Consider the following 6,311-nt stretch of genomic DNA (forward strand, 5'->3'; position numbering starts at 1 on the left):
AAGGCTCGTGATTGGAGGAAGTCTGTTTGCAGACTCAAGCTATTTCACTCGTGATTGGAAGCTAGCAATAGGAGGAAGCCTCTTTGCAGAGACAAAGTATGGGCTGTTTTGCAACCGCGCGGTTCTCTCCTCGGCTGACTTCCTTGAATAAGATGCCCTTCAATTTTTAGTGTAAGGATTTCAGAAAAAAGTATCGTCTTATAGTCGGAAAAATATGGTATATTCTGGGACCCTCAAAAGAGTCAAGTAAATGCATTAAGGGTAGTTCCCTACTTTTGTCATCATTAACAATATTCCAAGCTTTGAATACTATTTTTTTGCTGCTGCTGTAGTGGCAACAACAACAACACCACCACCACCAAACAACAACATCTGCCTACCCCAAGTCCTTTGGAAGGACTCGATTGGATAAAAATGCCAAATCCAGTCTAAACATCTGGCTGACCGTGCGACCAACCATTACAATAGTACCTTTAAATTTTTGTTCTTCCATATTGTTTTTATGTGAGGAGGAATATTAGAGAATGTCAAAAGAGATTGAAAATTTGTCATTCTGGAAACACAAAAAATAAGGTTGAAGTCCTGCATTTGTTTACTTAGGCTTAAACCATATTGAATGAACTCTGAATTATATGACTAGATTAGTGTAAGTTTATATTATGAGTGGTATTAAGTAGGTATGAATCACTACGTTGGTACATTGTTCATAGGGTTTGCTTCGTCCTGATTTTGCTCCATCTAAATTCTTGATTAAAGAAGAAATGTCTTAAAGCAATTCCTAGATTCAAGAACATGCAAGTGCATTTGCACACTTCTATCTATCTATCTATCTATCTATCTATCTATCTATCTATCTATCTATCTATCTATCTATCTATCTATCTAAATGTATTAGCCTCTCAGTTCCAATGGACTCCAATGTTAATCACTGTGACAAGAAAGAAAGAACATCCTGCCTATGACTCAGTATACTACATATATCTTTTAGTTGGTGAGCAGTGGCCAGAGTACATTGGCTTGCATGGTGGACTTTCGATTAGGGTTCTTAGCTTGCATAAAGTATTATGCCACGTGATTCACCTTACCATTTCTGATACTGCTTTAGAATTAAATGTAAATATAATAGCTTTTTTGAATTCATCTAATCATCAGACTAGCATGCCAGTTCTTATTCTGCCATAAATATATGTAGAAAGAGATTTCTTACCAATTTAAATTTATAAGGGAAATAGTAACTCTGAATGTTTTTAAGGAGAAAATATATACCGTTTCATATAGGGTAAGCAAACATTAACATTAAGCAAAAACTTCCATATCGTTTTTATGTGGGGAGGAATATTAGAGAATGTCAAAAGAGATTGAAAATTTGTCATTCTGGAAATATATATGAAACACAAAAAATAAGGTTGAAGTCCTGCATTTGTCCTGCATTATTACAAACAGCTTACACTGTAAAACCTCTTTTTAACTGACATTGGTGAAAGGGAATCCATTATTCCCCCAAATTTGGTAAATTGGTATATGTCATCTGAGTGATGCAAATAAGGCAAATTACACCATTTGTATGATGAGATTATGTAAGGCCCATGAATTACAATGGAATTTGGTCTGTTGCATTGAGGTCTGTTGCACTTAGGTTTCTCTACAATATGTTTCAAAGAAACCTTTCAGTACAGACATTATGTTTTGTGCTCATACTGTTTTCATATGACAAACCCACTAGAAAGATTTACCATTAAATTTAAGATCTGCTTTTTAAAGAAATTAGTAAGAAAGGATTTTTTACCATCTTGCACCACTCTATTACATCTTAAAGCCCCCTTTATTCTTGCTGTCTGTATTTTAAAAAGTTAAAGGAGATGGGGAAAAGCATTCATAACATCTCTGAGTTCTAACGTTCACTGAACAAAAATTATATCTCACTAGAATGAAAGGCTTTGTCAATTCATTGATAAGCACCTCTTACTTGCTTGAAATTAGTTGTGAACGGAATTAAAATATATCATAGATCTTGGCATCTTGGCAAGAAATCTTTACAAAAATAAGCTACCTGTTCCATCTGGGTATTTTGCAGATGAGGCTGAATTAGTGAAATGAGATTTTGATTGCAAATAGACAATGCATATTGATCAATGAGCAGCAGTGCAATTCTGCAAGTTACTGTTTTATAAACAAAAGCTTCTGATCACTGCACAGGAAATCTTTTACTGCCAGTGCCCACTGAGTCAATGGCACAATCCCTGTCGATGAGAAATTTTTGCCAGCAAGGTAGTTCTTAGGGTCAATCTCAGGGCAAAACAAACAACAAAAATACAATCAAACCAAGAAGTTAATTTTATAAACAACTTCAAAAATGGAACAAATTGTATTTATTTGTATTCCAACTGTTATCACAGCTAGTGCTTTTCAAAATGATGTGTTCTATTATTTTGTTAATGAGGATTACTTTCTGGAAAATAACTAGAAAGTTCACAAGATGTCTTTATGTATTGAAGCAATGGACTAGGGCTCCATAGGGCTCCTCTGTTGATTTAGCAACCCCATGGCATATACATTTCACCCCAGCATATAAATCCACTGTTAAGCCTACCATAAGGAACCTCAATATTTTCACAGGATTTCTGAGCCAGGCCTGACTTCATCAGTGGTATAAGAGAACTGTAGTCCTCAGCTTACAATCTAAAGGGAAGATTAACAGTGTTCCAGTACAGAAGAATAAGTCTCAAGCTCTTGTCAAACCCAAGGTTTGAACAAAATGTTTAGACCAACTTGTGAGAAAGCAGGCTGCCAACATCTTTCAATTGTTTAGCCAATGAAATCAAACTGTGACTCACAACAGCACAGATACTGTAGATACAGTAACTTCCTGGTGGTTACTTATACATATAATTAAATGAAGTAGCTTCATCATGAACTCAATTCTGTGTTTACATTTATTAGGCTGTGATTTCTATGCATAGAAAACATAAATTTCCCCTTTTTTAAATACAGAACTATAGTTTTAAAAAAGGACAAAAGTTCACCTTGCAAAGGTTTGGCATCCTATAAGCATATTATGTGTGCATGCATAATTGTGAAGAATATTGAGGCTAACATAGAAAACCAATTAGTTTATAGAACCTGTGCCCATCAGACCCAAAAGTCAAATAATTGTTTTCTGTCCTATTCTATAATCAGGTTATTTATGAACAAGTATAAATGCAAGTCCAGGCAATGTAGTACTTGCATAGGGGATTTTAATATTTAGAAAATTATTGTGATGGAAGACATGAGCGGGGAGGATTCTGGAATGGAGCTTGAAGGTTGCCTGGAGGGAGGAGAGGGGTTCCAGGGAAAGCACCTCCTCAGCCCCCAGCCGGAGGGTAGGAAAGTTAAGAGAAAGAGACTGACCCCTCCCTAAGGGCATCATGGTTATAGTTGCTGTTGTTGGGGATTAGAATTAGTCTGGTGAGATTCTGTCTATCAGGTGTAAGCTAATAACGGAGCTGAACTGATTCTGGACTGTCTCACTGTTGTTCTTGGGCTGAACCTGAGAATTATGTTTCACTTTATTTTAATTCATTGTCACTCTCCTACAGATAGACAAACATGCAAATGCACATCAATTATTAAAGAGAATATGGAAGTTTTTATCTTGATTTTTCATTGTTTACTTATTTTTACTTATTATTTATTAATAATATTATTATTTACTATTAAACATTACTTAGGTTTATTTCTTGGCTGGAGTTCTTAGAGGTAAATGACTGTCCACCCTCATGTTGTCTGGGGAAGAGGGTACCTTCCTGGATTACAATTATACTACTGTTCTGATGAATCATAGATCATGTTCTCCACTGTACCAGAAAGAAGAATGATGGTTTATGGATGCAGGATCAGCCTTGCAGTATATACATTTTCATCAGAGAACAAGTCACAGGAGACTATTCAGGAGTCTACCTCACTCAGTTTAATGGCTGCTATGAAAATTTCTGCAAAACTCTATATAAAGGTAATGAAATCCACATTTTAGATATAATTTTCATAGTATCTCCCAGTGCAATCCAGTGCAAAGTCATTCCACATATTTTTATAGACAAATAGAAAAAAAATTGGAGCAATAAACTTGCACGAAAAAAATAAAGAGATGGTGAGGTTTGACTTAAGGTCAAACTTCATTTTTTCACAGTTTCATTACTAGAGGTTATTTTCCTATCTTCTTGTAACCTAATGGTATGAAGTAATTCCCTTAGCATGCCTTTAGATAAGACAATGTCAATATTGGAAACAAAGGGTAGAATCCTAATCTCTGGTGGCCTTCACTAAGGGTACAGCCTCCTGGGCCCCAAATCCCTCCATATGATTCCACCCCCCCTTCTTCTATGGTACTGGCTCCACTGATTTCTAAAAGTATGTAGCATAAAACTGGGCAATGGTGGAGAGAAGAACCTCGAATTGTCTTAGAGTACTTATTTCTTTTTTTTCAATTTTGAGGTGATAAGGGTAAATTATAAGTTCACCAATATTTAATGATAAATTAAACCAGATATTGTGAGTTGAGGTTAAGTTGTGTAAACTGATTTCGAAGCATCTATGTATCTATTATCCAAGTCTTGTGAAACTTTCTAGAGTGGATCAGTTGATTCTTTCAACTTTGATTTTCAGATCTTGATTCTTTGTGATCTTCTCCAATTCTTTGTCTTCTATTCTACTATCTCCTGGCATTGTCACATCAATTATCCATACTTTCTTCTTTTCAACCACAATTAAATTTGATGTGCTATGGGCCAAGACTTTAGTAATTTGTATCCAGAAATCCCAAAATATTTTAACCTGCTCATTTTTGACTACTCTTTTAATTGTATGTTCCTACCAATTTTTCATTGCTGGCAAATGATCATTTTTACAGATGTTCCAGTGAATCATTTTGGTGATTGTGCTATGTCATTGTTTATAGTCAGTTTGTGAGATCTTCTTGCATGAGCTGAGTATATGACCTACTGTTCCTTCTGCTACTTTACACAGTCTGCACTTTGAATCATTTGATAATTTTTCAATTCTGACCTTGATTGCATTAGTTCAAATAGCTTGCTCTTGAGTAGCCAAATCAAGCCTTCAGTTTCTTTTTTTAATGTTCCAGTTGTAAGCCAATTCCAGGCTTTATCTTTATTCACTTTCCCCCTGATCTTTTGTAGAAACTGACTATATAATGCCTTTCCTTGCCAGTATTCTGTTCGCATATTTATTACATTATTTTGATATTCATGTATTGTTTCCAGTACGTTCAGTAAGTTCCAATTTTTAACTTGCATCAGTGCTTGTTCTTGACTGTCTTTTACATAAACAGCCAATGCAGGCTTTTCTTCTTTGATAGTTTGTTTGACTTGAAGTAAATCTCTGCCTCCATTTCTGTGGGGCAGGTATAATCTATTAATATCACTGCGATGATTTAATGTATAGTGAATACTCATGAATTTTCTTGTTTTTCAGTCCAAACTGTCCAGTTCAGCTTGTGTCCAGTTAATAATTCCAGCAATGTATCCTGTAACAGGTATGGCCAGGTATTGATGGCTTTGATGGCGTTTCCACCATTTAATTTTGTCTTTAATAATTTTATTTTTAAAAAATAAATTGCATTAAAGATTTTACAAAGAATATAAAAACTAACACAAACTAATAAAGAGTAAAAAAGAGCAAAGAAAGAAAAAAAAGAAAGAAGTAAGAAAAAGTATAAAAAGAGAGGACAAAAAGAAAAAGAAAAAAAAGAAGAAGCTTGTAAAATGCCCAGATACTTGTAGGCTTTATCCTGATGGCTCCTGATGGTTTGGCCATTTGGCATTTCAATTCCATTGCTGTTCATGACTTTACCCTGATTTATTGCCACTGTAGCACATTTTTCTAGGCCAAATTCCATTGCTATATCTGTGCTAAAAATTACAGTATTCCTCAATGCCTGGATTTTGATTTCTGATTTTCTCAAGATCATCTATATAAAGGAAATGTAAGATTTTCTTAGCAGTTTTTGCTGTTTAGTAGCCAAGATTTGTTTTCTTTAAAATCACTGAAAGTGGGATCATAGCAATGACAAACAATAAGGGTAATAATGAGTCACCCTGGAAGATGCCTCTCCTAATGTAGACAAGCCCATATTTTTCATTTCCAGTCACCAATTTTGTCTTCTGCTGCTTCATTAGTTTTTCAATAAATATTCTAATGCTTTTATTGACACCAGTTGTTTCCAAACATTTGATGATCCAACTATGTGGTAATGAATCAAATACCTTTTTATAATCAATCCAGATCATGTGTAATTTGGTTTTTCAGCATTTGCA

At 34.8% G+C, this 6,311-nt stretch overlaps 1 pseudogene; it reads right to left on the reverse strand.

Moving 5' to 3' along the window:
- Window positions 1-4,614: 4,614 nt before the first annotated feature.
- LOC148216860 (uncharacterized) lies at window positions 4,615-5,459 on the reverse strand (annotated as a pseudogene).
- Window positions 5,460-6,311: the final 852 nt, after the last annotated feature.

Source organism: Python bivittatus, unplaced genomic scaffold, assembly GCF_059951505.1.
Source record: "Python bivittatus isolate LINGU-HERP-01145 unplaced genomic scaffold, Pbiv_v1 ctg000070_np1212, whole genome shotgun sequence".
NCBI lineage: Eukaryota > Metazoa > Chordata > Lepidosauria > Squamata > Pythonidae > Python > Python bivittatus.